The sequence below is a fragment of the Elephantulus edwardii genome, unplaced genomic scaffold, assembly GCF_000299155.1.
Source record: "Elephantulus edwardii isolate Elephantulus edwardi_28Jun2011 unplaced genomic scaffold, EleEdw1.0 scaffold00027, whole genome shotgun sequence".
NCBI lineage: Eukaryota > Metazoa > Chordata > Mammalia > Macroscelidea > Macroscelididae > Elephantulus > Elephantulus edwardii.
The window spans coordinates 1,635,989-1,655,617 of record NW_006399777.1 but is presented as its reverse complement, the minus strand read 5'-3'; the positions used below and the strand labels follow the sequence as shown (position 1 = coordinate 1,655,617).

The window sequence follows — 19,629 nt, the reverse complement described above, 5'->3', positions numbered from 1 at the left end:
AAGATGGTGAGAACGGAGCAGGATAGGGCAGAATTCAGAGCTTTTGTTCATAGAGTAGCAATGAGTTGCGTTCAACTCAAAGGCACATAACAACAACGACATATAGATTATCTATACTGTTGTTACTGATGTTGTTATGTGCCATTGAGTCACGATAAATGATTAAAGACAGAAAGTTGATTACTTGTTTCCAGAGACTGAAAAGGAGCCCTGGTGGCACTATAGGCTAAACACTGGTGAGAAGCAAAAGGTGAATGGTTTGAGTCCACTAGTTACTAGTTCCTTTGAGGAACTAAGTCTCCAGTTTGGAGGCTCCTGTGTGAAATGGTTGGATTCTGTAAGAAGGGTTGTTCTTGTTTTGGTTGAGGGTCAGGTGTGGACTGTTTGGTTGTTTTTCTATCATTCACAACTGTGTGTGAGCTGATTTGATTTGCTGTATTTGGCTAACAATGAGCTGTGCTCGAAGCTTCTTGTTTAGAGCCAATCAAGACCTGGTGGGTGAGCCTGTGTTTTTAAAAGTCAGTTGGGCCCTTAGGCTTGTAGCCTTCAGGCCTGGTGTTAGTTGTATTTGGAATGAACATTCTTCTAAATGGTACAGCACTGGCCCATCAATTCACTGTGCTGAGGTAAGTTGGGGTTGCTGTAATGCTGAATGTTGTGCCACTGGTGTGTCAAATGCCTTAATGGTTATCCATGGTGGACAGTGTTTGGTGGAACTCCCAAATTAAGACAGGCCTGGAAGCAGGAGTGGCATCCACTTCCTAAACAACATGCCTCTGGAAACTCTATGAACTTAGAGAAATGACAATAGTTATAGAACGGGGTTCAGGTCTTTTATTCATAGGTTTGCTATGAGTTGAGCTTGACTCAATGGCATTTAACAACAAAACAGTCCCTTTGAACAGGGAGAAAGAGAAACCAGTCTATTCTTAAATGATTTAGAGTACTGGGACCCTCTAACCCAATTTTACTCTGCCCTGATGAGTCTCCCTCCAATCCTGATGCCACACTCTGAGGCCAGCTTGTTGGATAATTTTCTCAGCATACAGATTGAATAAGTATGGAGAAAGACTAAAACTCTGGTGTACTCCCTTCCCGATTCCAAACCATGCAGCGCTCCCCTGCTTCGTTTGCACAACAGCTTCCTGGTCCAGGTTTAGGTTCTGCTTGAGCACAGTCAAGTGCTCTGGGATTCCCATTCTTCTCCATGTCGGTCACAACTTGTCATGATCCACACTGTCAAGTGCTTTTGAAGAGTCAATAAACCACAAATAGCCATTCTTCTGGTCTTCCTTACTGTCATCCAGGATCCATCTGACATCTGCAATGATACCCCTCATGCCACAGCCTCTTCTAAATACTTCTGGAACTTTTGGCAGTTCCCTATACTATTCCAGCCATTTTTGAGTGATCTTCAGCAGTATTTTGCTTGCATGTGATGTTAATGATATTGTTCGATAGTTTCTACATTCAGTTGGATCACTTTTCTTGAGAATGGGAAAAAATATGGACCTCTTCCAATCTATTGGCCAGACCGCTGTCCTCCAAATTTCCTGGCATAGACTGGTGAGTACAGTCTTGTATGTCTGGTATGTCTTGGAGAGGGTGCAGCCAGAGTTCTCCTTGCAGGCAGAAATGGTGAGGCTTCACGTCACATACTTTGGGCATGTTGCTAGGAGGGGCTAGTACTTGGAGAGGGACGTGATGCTGGGAAGGATGGAGGGTCAGTGAAGGAGAGGAAGACCCTCAACCAATTGAATTGATATGGTGACTGCTGCAATGGACTCTTGTGTGTCAGGAAGTGTGAGGATGGCGCAGGATAGAACAGGGTTCAGATCTTTTGTTCATAGGGTTGCTATGATTCGTGCTCGACTCAATGACACCTAACAACTCTGCCCTGAGAGGAAGACCATCGACAGGTGAGCTGACACAGTGATTGGAGCAATGGGCTTGAGTGTGTCAGAGGTTGTGAGGAGGGCACGGGATGGCAGTGTTCAGAACGGTTTCTATGAGTTGTACTCACACAACAACAACAAGAACCAACAACAACAAGAAAACCAGCTCTGCCACATGGGATCACTAGGCACTGGGACTGACTGGTGGCAGTGGTGAGGCGCAGAGCCCGGGAGGGGAGAAGATGCAAAGTTACTACCCAGTGAATACTCAGCTTCTGTTCAGTGTGGTAAAAGGCTTTTGGAAATGGGGAGTGGTGGGGGCTGTATAACATGGTAAATGTGATTCATAATAATGAATTGTACACTTAAAATATTTAAAATGGAAAAGGCTTTGATATGTATGTCTGCCAGTATCTATCTATCTATCTATCTTGTCATATCATACACTAGAATGTATCCTATCATACATATCCTATCTATTCCTGGAGGTGTGATGTGGCAAAACAGATCTCAGACCCAGTAGAGCAGTAAGATTGGTGTCAGAATTAGTAGAAGTAGGTGCAGGTCTGTGGGAGACCTTGTCTGACCCTCTAGGAGTTTGTTTGTATTGTGGATGTTGATGGGGACAGTTCCCCTTTGTGGAGTCAGTAGAGGTCAGACTTGGCGGCCCCCATTACACACACTTACACTGATTGCAATGAAGATGGCTACTAATGGCCAAGTTGTCCTGCCTCCTCTTCTGTGCTAACAGAGTTGAGCGGCCAGAAATCTGCCTAAATTGAGGGTCAATTTTCAAGTAGGCCCTGTGGCTGGGTGTCGCTATGGGATCTAACTCTGAAACATGAATGGGAGTGATCAGAGCAACATCTGCCTCCTTTGCTTTGGAGGAAGGAGTCTCTGTCCATGGGTTACGGTCTTTTACCCTTTCACCATGCTCACTGGTGATTCCTGGAGAAACCTCAAACATGTGTTAAATACAGCAGATCCTCCTCAGAACGGGTCCCTGAAGGACTGTGTAGAGGGAAGCTCCTGTTTACTAAAACTCCCGACCTGGACGGGGCTCGGTGGCAGAAAGGGAGGGCTATGAGATCTTTCGTTCCAGTAGTTAACCTGACATTAGCATGAAATTCCTTGTTCAGTGGCCTCTTCTGAATCGAGCTTTAATCTCTGGAAGCTACCTTTGTGTGATGTGATTTGCTGCAACTATTCTTTTATTCTTCTGTAATATTTTATTTGCATGTGATATTAATTGTTGTTGTTATGTGCTGTCAAGTTGCCAGCGACTCATAGCGACCCTAGGTATAACAGCCCTAAATCCTGCTCTATCCTGTGCCAATCTCACTGTCTCTGACACATCTACTCCCATTACCCTAGTCATTGAGTCAATGAATCAATCAATCTCATTGAGGGTCTTCCTCTCCTGTGCTGTCACTCCACCATCTTAAGCATGATGTCCCTCTCTAAGGACTGATCCCACCAGGCAATGTGTCCAAAATATGTCAGACGGAGCTTCAGAATCCTTGCTTCCAAGGAGCAGCCTGGCTTCACCCAATCCAGGACGAACTTGTTAAGCTTTATGTTGAATCATCTTTCCCCCCTTGAACGGGCACAAATATGGACCTCTTCTAGTCAGTTGGCCAGGCAGCTGTCTTTCATATTTGTTGGCATAGACTAGTGGGTGCTCCCAGCATGGCGTTTCTTTGTTGAAACGTCTCAGTTGATGTTCTGTCATTTCCTGGAGTCTTCTTTTCCATCCATGCCTTCAGTGCAATTTGCACTTTGTTCTTCAGTGCTGTTGGTTCTTTTCAGATGCTACCTTCTGCGATGGTTGAGCACTGACCAGCTCTTTTTGGTATAGCGACTCTATGTATAGTTTCCGTCTTCTTTTGATGCTTCCTGCTGGCCAACGTTTCGCGCATAGAACCCTTTTATGTTTCAACTTGAATTCTTTCTTTAGTTCTTTCAATACCAAATGTGTTCTTCCCATTTATTTATAATACTTTCCTCTGTCTTTTCATGTCAGACTTTGAAATGTCCTGTTCAATTCTTTTGAACACACAACAACAACAACAACAATCTCAAGGAGAATACAGTCTAGGGGTTTGAGAGAGATACTAATACAGATACTTGTGATGGATATTTATCCTGGGAACTTGTAAAAATTGATAAAAGACTGATTTAATTTACATCATCATTAATATTGTTTCTATGACTTCTTTTCCTAGTAAGTTTTGGATTCCATTTGAGACCAGTGTTTATCGAGTGAACGACCGTTTGCATTTAAACACAAGCTGGATCCTCCTCTTGCCCCCCTTCCACCTCCCTAAGAGACTATTAAGAACAGAAAGCACAGTCACTGTGCCATGAAGTGTTTCTGCACTTGAAGGGATTCCAGAGGCTTAAGCAGCTTCTTGAGAAATGAAGACAGGACAGAGAGACTGAAAGGACCACCGTGCAAGTTTCGCCAGGTAGGAGGGGATTCCTATTCCACGGGAGGGACAAGCAGGCACTCTAAACTGTGTTTCTACTAATTTTCTCAAATGCACCTCTTTCCTTTTCATTAATGCATAGGCTGAAAGAAACAGATAGATAAACTGACAGAAGAGAAAGTAATTGAGTGAAAGAGAGATTTCAAATAGCAAAGACATTAAGGAAAACTGAGGCCGAGAAGGCTAGAGAGACAGAGAGCGAATACCTCAAAGTTGTAGCAAGCCCTAAAGTAGGATAAGAAGTGATCTTTGAAACCCTGAAGCATGTATTGAGCAGGGAGATGGGAGGTATTTCGAGACCCACTCAGACCTTGCCGTGTGCTGTGGGGTCTTGCCGTCTGCGGAAAGCGAAGCTGACTTGTACTGAAGGGTCTTGAGCGTGCCCCATGAGTTATCTCATTGATACTGTGTTGACCAAGAAGAAAACTGGAATTTAGTGTTAGCATGATAAGGCTGAAGGAAGAAGATAATACTTCAAGATTCCGTGAATCAATAGAGTCAGTGATAATAAAAAGAAATACAGATTAAAAAAGGGGCTCTCTCATTCAGAGCATAATCAGGGACAAAGAGGGCCAACGTGTGTCAGAATCAGGGGTCTTTTTCTGTCTGGCAGGCCAGGATTCGTACCCTTAGACTTTGTTCTCGTTGGAAGGTAAACATGTAGTGCTCCAGGTTTTGCACACCTTGACTTGCCTTTCCTGACAGACTCACAGCGCTTTGGCTGCGTGCTGTGGGGTCACTTCCGACTTGTAGGGACCCGAGGACTGAGAACTCCCCAGCGTTTCCAAGGCTGTAATTTATATGGGTGCAGATGGACATGTCTTTGTGTCACTGCAGTGCTAGGTGGGCTGAAGGCATCAAGACTTTTTGGCTAACAGCAAAAGCTTAACCATTCTGCTCTTTCAAAGAAACAAACAAACAAAAAATAATACTTTTCAATTTTATGAAAATGCTGGAACATAATAATTTGAAAGCATTTTATAGTGAACACATGTAAACTTCTCATGCAGATTCTACCAGGACTATTTTGCTAGTTATTTTATGACATAGTTATCTCTCTGTCCATCAATCTGCCTTTACGTTCCAAACATCCGTTCACTTCTCTCTCAATGCTCAGCATGCAGATAGTTAACTAGAGTACAAGAAAATGATTATTTTTATGCAACACTTCCAGAAAAGTTGATATAAAAGTGATTCAGATTACATTGTGTGTGTGATGTTTTAGAGAACTGGAATTGATATTTCTGCATTTAAATTCAGTGAGCAAACACAGGGGTGGTGAACAGTCCTATGAAGGGGAACAGTGAGATGAAAAGATCATATATCAGCTGGGAATTATTTCCCCGACTTCACTGGAGAAAAAGTTACCACCTTTTTGTTTTCTACAGTATTGATTGTTAGAGGCAAACAGACCCAGAAGATAGAAAACACAGGAAGTGCTCTCTGTTTCAGTCCTTGAATGCTCAGCCTTTGGAAGTGGTTTGATGTCACAGAATTCTTCACTGGTAATTTCTGAGTTACAAGGAATGGGCTTTGAAATGCCCGTTGATTTTTTAAAATGCTCAATGATTGTGTCTATTTTGCTACTGGGTGGCAGTGTGAGAGCCCTTTGCAGAAACATCCAATAGTGTAGAACGTGAAACGATGAATAGTGACGATGATTAATACTGCTCTTTAACGGTTCTTTTAAAAAGAGTTGCATAAAGTGGTTACGTGGCTTAAGCATTCCAACCTAATCCTGTGTTTTAGGTTTAAGCTGGTCTCTGCTTGAGTAAGTTACGAGGCTGGGTTTACCATCTATCATTCTGGCTGCGTCTCTCTTCTGCTTTTTTTGAGTGTGGGTTGCAATCACAGACTGACCCCGTATCAGATTGTCCAAGAGATCTTAACTCCCCTTCAAATGCTTTGCTCACTGTTTCATTTTTCTTTTTTTGGCTTGGAAATAAACGATATTTATCTAGTAAAACCTCTACATTATAGGACTCGTTAGAGAAGAGTCTCTATGATCATTAAAGCCAGTTTTTGGTTTGGTTTTTTTAAAATACAATTCATGTCTGATGTTGGAATGAGTGGTTATACTGGTCTGCTACGGTTGGAAACATGGATAGCAAACAAAAACAATAAAAGATCAACAACTGAATGTTACAGAGTCAATTATGTGATATAACACTATAAAAATTTATGATTGGATATTATGTGAAACACTTCATCTAGGAGTGGCTTCTAAAGCAGCTTCTTGGGTTTCCATAAAAACAAAATCTTCTGTATCAAAAAGAAGGTATTTTAATAATAGGACCAGAATCTTCTTTTTCCAAGTTTAGTGGTTTCTCCTGTTCATATCTGAGATCTGAATTATCATTCAATTTGAATACCATGCTCCTTCAAATCCAGAGGTTTATCTGGGGCTGGAACTGTAACTTCTTCATCATCTTGTAGGAAACTACAAATCAGGCTGGGTCTATTAGAATAATCACTATAATTGATTTGCAGCCGTTCGACACCACCTATGTTTTCTTCTCCTTCTTTTCTGTCAGAAGAGTTCTTGTCATGCTGAGTTTCTTCATCGGCATTTGTACTTTAACACTGTTTTATTATCGCCTTCTGCATCTGCACATTCTTCCACATCTTCTTCAAATATAACACATGTTCCAAGAGCATCTGCAGAAAAATTTGAAGGCAATTTCTTCATTCTCCCCAGCAAATACATAGTTGTCCACTTGCATAATAGGCTCTCAGTGTCAGCTCCCAAATCCTTGCATGTCTTTTCACATTTTGAGAGAAAGTCCGAATCAACCATCCCTGACAATTCCACCAGAACCAACTGCTCCTCCGCCTCATCCCTTTCTTCACATGTGGATTCCTCGGCCTCCGCCAGGATTTCCTGGTTCATTTTTCTTGATTTGACAACTATTTAGTTTTATGCTGTTTGTTCTATTTCTGTAGGTTTTTTTTTTTAGTGAATGCTGACAGTACCTTATTATTTTTTTAATAAAATTTTTATTTTCAACTGGTTTACTTACAAAGTTTGTGCACATTATTTTTCATACCAGATCTTTCCCATCTCCTTTACCTCCCACCTCCACCCATCAAATTGTGCGACCCTATGATTAACTCCTCCTGCCCATCCTCTCCCCCGTTCACCCCCAACCTTGTGTCCTCATACTCATTTTACAAGAATGGTTTTATACAAAATTTGTCCTTGTGGGACTGAGTTAGTTCACTCAGCATAATGCTCTCCAGTCCCTCCCAAGTTAGGTTGCTATTGTTACGTGCCATCAAGTCGCTTGTAACTCATAGTGACCGTATGTACAACAGCCCTATACCCTGCTCTATCTTTTGCCAATCTTATTGTCTCTGACACACCTACCCCCACTACCCCAGTCACTGAATCGATCCATCTCATTGAGGGTCTTTCTCTCCTGAGCTGTCTCTCCACTCTCCCAAGCATGACGTCCCTCTCCAAGGACTGGTCCCTCCTTGCAACACGTCCAAAGTATGTCAGATGGAGCTTCAAATCCTTGCCTCCAAGGAGCAGCCTGGCTTCACCCTCTCCAGGATGAACTTGTTTGTTCTCTTAGTAGTTCATGGTTAGGTAGTGATTTACAAAATCATTGCTCCAGCATGCTGCGTAGTATTCCATTGTGTAAATGTACCACAATCTTTCAATCTATTCGATTGTGGTTGGATATTTGGGCTGTTTCCATGTTACAATTGTAATTAAAATCTAAGAGAACCCAACTGACTCTGAACCCCTCTTCCCTAAAATAATGGTCTGGGGTGCATGTCTCCCAAGGATCTCTCAAAATCTTTGTAAACAACCTTCTGTCTAAAGGACAAGAAGTCTTATTTTCCTGAAATGAACAACATTATGCAACAGATATTGTGAAACACTGACTGTACACCCCACTCTGGCATACCTCATGGAAAAGGAAGCGATTCCTGGGAGGCTGCGTTGCTAGGAGAGGATGTTCCTTGTAAATGGACATCATGCTTGGAAAGATGGAGGGTGAGCGACAGAGAGGAAGACCCCCCAATGAGGTGGATCGACATGGTGACCGCCACATGGGCTCGAGGGCATCAGAGATGGTGAGGACGGCACAGGATGGGACAGGGTTCAGATCGTTGTCCTCAGGGTTGCTATGAGTCATACTCGAAGTGATGGCACCTAACAACAACCTCAACCCCCCCCAGGCTATATTCTATCTGACGTAAGAAATAAGAGAATAGTTAAGAATAACCATGTTAACATTATATAGCGTGTTGTTGTCGTGAACTGACCCATAGCTGACCCTCCAGCGGGTTTACTGAAGCAGTAAATCAGTCACAAGGGAGAAGATTGCCCATCTTCGTCCTGTAGAGCAGCTGGGAAGTTCGAACCGAGTACCTTTGGACTGGCAGAGTAACTCCTTGCTACTAGGCCCCAGAGATCCCTAGAAGATGCCAAGGGTGGTGGAGAAAGAAAAAAGCAGATGAGTCTGCAAGGGGAAGCTGGTGCATGGAGAACCTAAGCTGTTGTTTACTGGTGAGTCAGGTCTGACCCACTGCTGATCCTCCGGTGAGTTTCCAGAGGCCGTAAATCGTGTAGGAAGAGACTGCCCATCTTTCTCCCACGGAGCAGCCGGTGGACCTTTACAGTGGGGGTGCAATTCCTCACCACAGTCTCCTTCTGTGCCATCTACTGCCGCTGAAAACCCGCTGGAAGGTCAGCGCTGGCTCGGCTCTGACATGAAGCCACCAGAGTTCCCTGGCAACAAAAGAGGGGGTAGCAGTTTTAGAGAGGACGGTCAGAGCAGGCTGCGCTGAGGAGGGAGCATTTGAGCGAGGAGAAGAGTGAAGGGATCCGCTCTATCTGAATATATGGGAAAGAGGTCTTAGGACCTCAGAGGAGAGCTTCTCATGTATCTGAAGTACAGCTAGTCGGTCAAAGGGGTCAGAGCATAAAGAGTGAGCGTGGGGAAGAGATGGATCGGAGAGAGAACTGGAGACCAGAGGACACAGGGGCTTATAGTCAGTTATGTTCCTTTGAGGGGAACAGGGAGACTCTGAGGATATTTGAGCAAAGAGGACTTGGGTTTTAAAAGCATTTTCCTCCACTTATGTTGAAAATGTGCTCCAAGGATCGAGATTAGAGGAAGCAAGAAGATCCATGAGAGGTTGTTGGAATAATCTGGGCAAGAGTTGATGGTGGACCAGACTGTTTACAGTAGAAATAGTTGAGTTATAGACACACAACTTTGAAGGCATAGCTAAGAGAATTTCCCAACAGACTAGCTATCAGCTGTGCATCAGAGAAGCGAGTCAAAGACTTCTGCTCTGAGTAACGAGGCATCTGTACGTGGCATGAACGGGGAAGGATGAAGGGAAGAAGGAGGGGATGAAGAAAGAACTGTGCTGGGAGTTGTTGTTGTTGTTCTGTGCCGTCGAGTCGCCTGCGACTCATAGTGACCCTATGTACAACAGCCCTAAACTCCGCTCTGTCCTGTGCCAATCGCACTGTCTCTGACACTCCCATCCCGATTATCCCAGTCACTGAATCAATCCATCTCATAGAGGGCCTTCCTCTCCTGCACTGTCCCTCCACCCTTCCAAGCATGATGTCCTTCTCCAAGGACCGGTCTCTCCTCACTACATGTCCAAAGTATGTTAGACGGAGCCTCAGAATCCTTGCCTCCAAGGAGCCGCCCGGTTAACCCTCTCCAGGACAAATCTGTTTGTTTTCCTAGCAGTCCATGGTATTCTCAATACTCTTCTCCAGCACCACAGCTCAAAGGCATCAATTCTCCTTCTATCCTCCTTGGTCATTGTCCAACTCTCTGATGCATAACAAGTGATTGCGAAGACCATGGCCTGTATCAGACACACCTTAGTCTCGAGAGAGACACCATTGCTCTTCAGTGCTGGGGGTTGAGCATATATAAAATATAAAGCCTCAGTCTTAGAAAATTCTAATTACTCAGTGAAATATGTATATACGTTTCAGAGATAAGACAGGTGAGAGGACCAGACTTGCACTGGGAGGTAATGTTTGAGGTGGGCATGAGGGATGAGTAGGGGCTGCAGGCTCTGTACGTGTGTGGGATATATGCACACGGGGACACAGATGCTGACTCTAGGCGGAAGGAATGAAGAAATGAAATATTCTGAACAAATGAACATTCTGAAATTTTCCGCTCAGCAGAACTTGGCAGAACACCCTGTATGGTGCTGTGTGACCTTGAGGAGATCTTGTAACCCAGTCAACACTGGTTACAATCTGTGGAGATAGAACGTTATGAGAGTTGGAAAGTTTGTGTTGGATTTTTATTAAAATTTAAAAAAATTTACCTGACTTATTCAAGAAATTGAAGAGATTTTGTATTTTATGGCCGACAAAGCAGAAGCAGCGGGAGGTTGAGCCTTGCAAGAAGTCACACGCAACAGCTTGCCACCTCAACTAGCAAATTCAAAGTCAACTTCTGAGCACGTTTTACTGCTACAGGTTCTTTCCAGTTTCTGGAGCAATTGTCCTTTGAAACAATGTCAGTGAAGTAGAGGACAGTGTATGTGAGTCCAGACTAGAACACGGCAAAGTGCTGTCAGGCTGTCCTGACCTACGCTGTCCATGCTTTCCAGTGGCCGTTAGTAGGGGTGGTGGGAGTGGTTCACCCTCGGATGGATTGCACTCATCCTTCCTGAAGGAAAATGCTCCAGAAAGGTGACCTCTTTAATCCTGTTAATGGCTCTGGTGAGATCATGCTCCTAAAAGACTCTGGTGCAGAGTTTATAAGCCACATGCAAAGAAAAGGAACTTAAGTAAATTTTTTTCTTGGACTAAATCATTAAACAATTGATTCAAACACTGAGATACTCATCTTTAAGGGAAGATATTTACTAGCTGGCTTCCAAGTACTAGTTGGCTTCCAAGTATTCAGCACAATAAACGTTTCCCAGATGGGACTCTCTGTAAGAAGGGGGATCCCCTAAATTGAAGGTGTCCCCTAAGATAGAGGTTTCTTCTAAGTTCATCATGTAGTGAAGAAGCTAAATGTATAAGTGGATAATTACAGTGCTATATGGTAATTGCCCTAATGTGATGCATAATAAACTCGGCCCTAAGCTGTGCCGCCATGCTGAAGGCACACGGTTTGAAGCCACCAGCTGTTTTACAAGAGAAGGACGATCAATCTCTCCCATTTGATCAACTGCCTCTGAAAACCTGTTGGAGAGTCAGCTATTGTAAACCAGGGACATAGAAAAACACGGAGACACCAGGACTGAGAAAAAAAAACCCAAACACAACAGAGTGTGAGGCAGGGCGTGAACAGCTCAGAAGATTGAACAGCCCTCAAGCCATGCCTCTCTGTGTCTTTACTGAGAATCACTAGGAAGTAAATCATAGAAAGGATTCTTTTGTAAATGAAGCTGAGTTTTTCCTCTGTTATCAAACTTATGCGAAGGTCAGGAAAGAAGTAGTTCATGAATATAGACTTCCCCCTGCCTCCCATGATATATATATTTTATCGGTTGTTTTAAGGGCCAGTACCGAGACATTGTGAACAACCTGTACACAGTTCTTAATGTACATACCGAAAATCTAAAAACCATGTAGTTATAATTCTTTTCTAAATTCCAGTGGCCTTCCAGCTTTAAATTTGGAGGAAAGTTTTCATTAAGAAGAAAATAAGTACCAATATCTTCAATTGTTGATAAACTGTCACATCATAAGTCCCATTAATTCACAATTTACTATCACACATGCTACACATTCAAATTTAAAAAAAAAAATAAAAAAACAAAAACAAAACCAAAAAAATTTCAACTGTTCACAACACATAACAAAGTTATTAGGGAAACTGGACTACCAAGACCAAAGATGTCACAGAATCCGTATAGTCCTGACAGAGAGAAAGCCGTGAAGAGGGAGTGGTTAGGTTTAGGAAGAAATTTTACTAAACAAAGTTCTAATTTATGCATCTAAAAAACATGGAAAATAGACTGACTGTAAAATGTTTAAGTAATAAATGCATGACTAAGACTCCAAACTGTCATTAAGTATGTTATGTATTATGGAATATAAAAACTGTCCCCTTTCCCCACTGATATCCAAAGGCCCCCTTCTCCCCACCAATTTTAACATCCCACATTTTCTGGTTGTACTAAAAAATAAACAACCAGCAAGTGATCTCACCTCTTAAAAAAAGCATTTACACTTAAAAATGGGATGAAGTGGGATTTCCTTCTTCTTAAAAATGTTTCTAGAGCTGCTAAAAACATGCATTTACAAAATAGTTGATAAAAATATTCCTCTGGCTTTTACAAGAAAGGAGATACAGGGACCACTGATAAGACATGGTAGATGAATCTGAATCAGACTTGGCTTCTTTTTTCTCCTGCTTTGTCAGAGGTTGGACTCTCTTCATTTTTAGTTTCTCCATTTTGTGCAGGTAAATCTTCTTTAGTTTTCTTGGTTCACTACTTCAGCCTGTTTTCCCTTTGCTCCCCTTTCTCTCTTCTGTTTGCACTTTTTTGTCAGAAGACTTCTCCTTTCCTGCTGCCTTTTTGGGCTTCATTTCCACTTTTGCCGTTGGCTTAGCTGACAGCCTTGCTGAGCTCTTGGGCTCCTCCTTCACCACCCCTTCGGCCCAGCTGACCTTCCTCTTAGGCATGTTGGCATTAGGTAGGGCTCATGCCGGGTGCCTATGGGCCTCGGAGTGCACAGAGCCTTCAGGAAGCTGGGTTATTCTGGCCCTGCCTCTCCACCCACCACTGAGATGCTGGGACCAGTGGCAGGGGCGGTGGGAGAACCCATGGATATAGACTTTCAATGCTCCCTCTGCAAGGGGACCTAGCTGCCTCTTGTCTGCAGGAAGCAGCTCATTTCCTGTGATCTGTCACCAGAGGAATTCCAGCTTATATTTTGCATTTCCCTCAATTCCTGATTAAGCATATGGTTTATCATATAACTTAATATTTGGCTTCGCACAGTCAGCTATGGGCCAGTTGGTTCTGACTCGATGGCACACAACAGCAATATGGGAACCAAGAGTGCATGCGATAGTCTGATGTACCGTGCTGGCTCTGAGAAAGAAAGATCTGATTCTCTATTCAGAAAACTAACCAGTACTAACCTTATCTACAAAATGTGCAACAGGCGCATTCATTGCAGTGCAGGCAGCACAGAAGGAAGCCGGCAGTGCTGAGTGCTCCACGATACCGAATGCTGCACACGAGGTTGCCATGAGCTGGAGCTAGTAGACAACTATGAGCAACAATGACACAAAGACGATGACACTCTTCACGGGTTTTCCGAGGAGGTGAATCTTTTTGGGAGGAGACTGCGCCTCTTTCTCCCAGAGTTGGGCCTGGATTTGAGCTGGAGAGTTTTAAGTTACCAAGTTGACACATTACAAGTCAATTAAAATTGCCTGGTAGCTCAAGTTCTGTTTAACTATAAAATTTTAAGCCCTTTCCTCATTAATTGTGTGCCGGTCTTGCAATCTCCACTGCCGATGAGAGTACCGTAGCCATTGGTACCATGTATTATTTATACAATGTTCTTCTTCCCTCTGGTAAATTTTATCTGGTCTTAAAGGAATGCTCCAAGTTTCTGAATATTGTTATTTTTATTTGAGCCTGAAGACACATTAATTGTCATTAAAATGTTTGACATAGCCTTCCTCAAATATTTTGCAACAAAGTTGTATTTATTTCCAAGCCATCATAAGATTTGTGAATAGGGCACAGAAAGCGAATGTGAATGTTTATCTAATAGGTTAAGGGTAAATGTTAGTTGGTTTTACTGTCAAACGTGCATGGATGCTAACATGATGTATACAGAAGAATCTTCTCAGGGCCCCTAGTCTTTGGTCTTCTCAAGCTCCCTGTTAAAGGAGAAAAGGGGGGGGAACCCCCCAAAAACAAAGCACTGGATTCAGGTTTGGAGACTAAATTACAAATGGAAAGAAAATTGGGGAAAATGGTGGTGCTAAATCAGTTTGGCACGTTTTTAGGGGTCTTTCGGGCAAATATGGTAACATTTGCTTCCAAGTCATGCATGTACTAAGAAAACTTTTATTAATGTGTTAGCTTATCATCTATCCCCCTCCTTCCTCACGTGGTAACAGACGTGATAATACCCACGTGCAGCAAAGACGCTCCTGAGATCCAGCACGGGGAGACCTCATCCCACATACTTGGAGCATGTTATCCAGGGGCTCGAGAAAACCCTGAATGGAGATTATGAAGACAGAGCGGGGTCAGGCGGGGTGACTCAGTTGAACATCGTGAACACATGGAGCTGGAGGCTTCGGCGGGGTGGAGGAGATTACCTCCGGGGCCGCACTCTGAATGCACCGCAGGCTGCTTTTAAACTGTTCTCCCTCGCAGCAGCTCAGCATGCTTCAGCCTCACTCCAGATTGAAACAGAAGCCCTGGAGGTGGGGCTCTGGAGGGTGAAAGCGCTCAGGTCGGCCGGGTGATTCTGGCACACGCTCAAATATGAGAACCATTGACATAGAACATTAAACCTCCAGCTCTGCACTGTCTTGTCCATTCCAAGCCGTGTCTTTGAATTGTGGTGTTGATGAGAGTATTGAATATCCCACGAACTTCTAAAAGAACAAACACATCTGTCTTGGGATAATGTTGTTATGTGCCGTCTAATTGACCATGACTCATTGTGTCCCTGTGCATAATAGCTCTGAATCCTGTTCTATCCTCAGTCAGTCTCTCTGTCTCTGACGCACCTACTCTCATTACCCTAGTTACTGTGTCAATATATCTCATCTGGGTTTTTTCTCTCCTGTGCTGTCCCTCCACCCTTCCAAGCATACTGTCCTTCTCCAAGACCTTGTCCCTTCTAGTAACATGCCCAAACTGTGTGAGACAGAGCCTCAAAATTCTTGTCTCCAAGAAACAGCTTGGTTTTACCTTCTTCAAGATGTATCTGTTCAATACTCATCTCCTGTGTCATAACTCAAAGGCATCATTTCTGTCCTCTTTGTTCACTGTCCAGCTCTCTGATGGCCAACGCTATGTGCTGCCAAGTCAACTAGAATTCTAAGTGAGCCTATTAACGACAGGCCCGGCAGCACCCTCACCGTCTCTGACAGGTTCAAGCCCGTTGCTATGGTCACTGTGTCAATCCACCTGGTTGAGGGTCTCCCTCTCTTTCTTTGACTCTTTACTTTCTCAGCATGGTGTCTTCAAATGGCCAACTTTCCATTTTTGTTCAAATCCAATTTGCGTCACCTACCATGGATAGTTCTTGTGAATTAACTGTTTAAGTAACACATCTTAAGGAAGTGTTTCTTTACTCCAAACTTGTCAGTTAATTTTAGAAATAGTTGATATCTGACACTCTCTGCCGTGTGTAATCAAACTTCACAAAACAGATCTGTATCTTACCTTCACAAAGAGCTTATAGGTGCCAGGGGAAATTCTTAGAGCAGTGTGAATCAGAAAGAAATGTATCCAGAAACAGTGCACACAATAGAATACACCACATTCTCAATCTGTAGTCCCCTTTTCTCTTCATTGACACAGCACATGCGCATACATAGCTGTAATGTTTATAAGCTTTCAATGTTCCCACTACATTTCCATAAACAGCTCTACTGCTTTACTTAACAATTAGCTAAAATAGTTCTCTTTTTGCAGGACTAATTACAGGAGTAATAATAATGAGGACATAATGGGATATGAAAACACAGATTCTCTACTTGAAGATTTCATTTTTTGTTAGTATAAACTTGCTCAGTCATATTTTTTTTAAAAATGAAGCTCAATCTTTTATTCTAACAACAACAACAATAACGTGGGAATTTATTTTGAATGTTTTGTTGACACGTCCTAACTCTCAAGCCCTTTATCATTATATTGTCCTTAAACCATTAGAACCATCTGTTCTATGCACTGAATGCTCTATCGGATGGAAAAATACATCAAGTATCAGAATGTTTATTTATAGTCTTAAGGTATCTTCTCTGAAATGATTTACTTGAAATACTTCCTTGAGGCATTAGGAGAAGGCTGTTGCAGAGAAATACAATCTTATCTCATCAGATTATTGGGTAAACAGTGGATGCCTGCACTGGGAATGCTCGTATTACGGCTGTGCTATACGTAGTGTCTCGAATTGACACCAAGTACCCAGAGGGGAAGAACAGTGAGCTCAAGTCCTCAGAGCAAATGGTCGCTCTGAAACCAGAGTGAAAGCCTGTGAGTTCCCTTTCAAATACTCTTTCCGGTGTTTTCCTTTGGTATGAATGATAAATGAAGTGGTTGTTTCTTTGTCGCGTGCACAGTAAGGAAGGGCTTCTTTCAGGAGGCCAAGTGGCGCACCTTGACTTTCTAGAACAGGAACAGCACTGCTGGATCTGCTTTTGCTAGGCACTGAGGCCCTCATTTCCATGCAATAGTCCTTAAAGGGCACGAGACTTAAAGGGCACATGTCTTAGACCTTACAGAGTCTTGCTTAAAAGCTTGATAAGTTCAAAGCATACAGTCTGAAATTGACCAAATTTCTAATTGTTTCCTGAAGTATAAAATATCTTTTCTCAAGCAGATTATTCTGTTTTTAAGTGGGACACTAATGCTCATACATTCCATCCGCGGTGATTCCATTCTGACGCAATGTTGTGAGTCCATTATGACTTGCTTATGAGAGCTCGTGTGGCTTCGTGGTCAGAAATGGAGCTGCTGACTCAGCATGGCTTAGAAGACCCAACTGGTAGAAAAAGGAATTCAGGGCCAGAGGTCACTTTCCCTCCCACGGTAAATTTCCCCCATGTCTTCATTATGCAAGTGGGCTCTGAAGAGCTGAATGACAGTCTGAGTTTGAACAGTTTCAAACAGATAATATTTATTTGAAGGCCAGTCAAGGTGTTGGGCGTGTGTCAGCTCACCTGGGCAGGGATGGCTCTGATAACACAGGCCTGTGTAGTCCCACTAAGTCAACCTTCTGTGACTCAGTTCCTGCATTTTTAGCAACATTAGGAGCAGACTAAACTCTGCCTTCATGATGAACCCAGGCCTGTGACGTGAAACACAGAGACAGCGGCAAGTAGCGTTCAAAGGAGCAGTCAATCAAAAGTGGAGATGAAATGAAGAGCATGAAACATCATCAATAACATGAAAATAACTTTTATTGTATACAGCAGAGAGTGACTGTTGTTCTATCTCTACAGAGTCTGCCTTTCAAATTAAGCAATTCTCTTTTACACGTTGGAGTGCTAAGGCTATTTTACCTGACAAGCACTTGAATCGTGCTTCTACAGGTCAAGCATCGAGAAAGTGTCTTACAGTAACAAACATAGAGAAGGTGTATGGTCACTCTTCCAGGTAGGGCCTGTTACTGCCCAAGTTTTATAAATGGGGAAACTGAGGCTCAGGGAAATGAAGCAACAAAGAGAAATTATTTTTTTTTAAGAAATAAGTATTGGTTTGCATATAATCATTCATATAAGATCAATTCTTAAGTAGTGAACCTGTGAGTCAAACCCAGGGGATCTATTTCCAAAAGTCTCTTACAATGCCACTTCGTTTTGCTTAAAGGAACCATCATGGCACAGTGGGTAAGTGCTGGGCTGCTAACCTAAAGGCTGGTGGTTCAAATCCACCAGAAACTCTGTAGGAAGAAAGTTCTCGGGATCTGTTCCCTCAGGGATCACAGTCTAGGAATCACTTTGGGGCAGTTCTGCTCTGTTCTGGTGTCTTGTTCAGTGACTATCCACTCAACTTGATGGTAGGAGACACAGCACACCTCACTGAGAATGGCTGGGAGGTAGATGAGCTTGAAGATCAAGGTGACCCACTTCCTGTTTCACCAGGAACTTGTCTTTCATTGTGGTTGCTCTGGGATTGTTCTATTTAAATAAATGAAAACCTTATTTCTTATAGATAAAAAAGAATTTTTTATTTTATATTGATTTGCTTACAAAGTTCGTATATATTGTTTCACACTATCCTTCATTCACATTGTGTTTCATACAATCATTCCCATTCCTTATATTTTACAAAATTAATCAACATTGAGCTATGCCCACCACTGCCCTGTCTTTACAGATTCCTGCCAGATCTTTCCCATTTCCTTTACCCGCCCCTCCCTCCATCCATTAAATTGTGTGAGCCTACGATCACCCTCCTGCCCATCCTCAGTGCTCTGCTCCTCCCTTCCGCCCCTTGGGTCCTCATACATGTTTTACTAGTTATCTTTCTATTTCTAAAATAATGGTCTGATACAGTATTTGTCCTTATGAGATTGAGTTCGTTCACTCAGCGTAATGTTGTTCTCCAATCCCTCCCAAGTTATGTAGTAATTTTCAAAATCATTGCTCCTGAGTGCCGCATACTATCCCATTGTGTGAATGTACCACAATTTCACAATCCATTTGATTGTGGTTGGACATTTGGGCTGTTTCTATGTTATTGCTATGGGGAATAATGCTGCTATGAACATTGGTGTACAAATATCTCAGTTCTAATTTTTGTCTCAGTTTGTGTCTCAGTTCTAATTTTCTCAGGATATATTCAAAGCAGTGGAATAACTGGGTCATGTGGAATTTATATGTTCAACTTTTTTAGGAAACCCCAAACTGGCTTCCATAGTGGTTGGACCATTTTACAATCTTACCAACAGCGTAAGAGAGTTTCTATGGAAAGAGAATTGACTCAGCTTTTCATTATCTTTGACTCAGAACCACCCCATAGCTGGCCTGCCACTGGGTTTTCTAGGCTGTCAATTGACTGGGAGCACATTGTCAACCCTTATCCCCTCGAGGTTCTGGTGGATTAGGACAACCAGAGAGACAGGAGCACTGACTTAGCAGCACAACTCTCTATGGACTATGTCACCGAGGCTCCCTAGAGTGAATGCATTTCGTGAACTTGGAGAAGAATATTGAACATACCATGGACTGCCAAGAGGACAAACAGGTCTGACCTGGAGAGGGGGGACCCAGGTTGCTTCTTGAAGGCAAGCATTTTCAAGCTCTCTCTCACATACTTTGGACATGTTGCCCGGAGGGTCCAGTCTTTGGAGAATGACTTTATGCTCAGAAGGGTGGAGGGTCAGGATAGGAAAGGAGGAACTCTGGATGAGATGGGTTGACACAGTGACTGTGGTAATGGTGGCAGATGTGTCAGAGATGATGAAGGTTGGTTCAAGAAAGGGCAGAGTTCAGAACTATTGTTTGTAGGGTTGTTATGTGTCATTGTTGACTTGATGGCAACCACCACCACTACCACCACCACCTCCACCACCTCCA

General features: G+C 42.9%; 1 pseudogene; it reads right to left on the bottom strand.

The window, feature by feature from the left end:
• Positions 1–6,590: 6,590 nt before the first annotated feature.
• LOC102870750 lies at positions 6,591–7,274 on the bottom strand (annotated as a pseudogene).
• Positions 7,275–19,629: the final 12,355 nt, after the last annotated feature.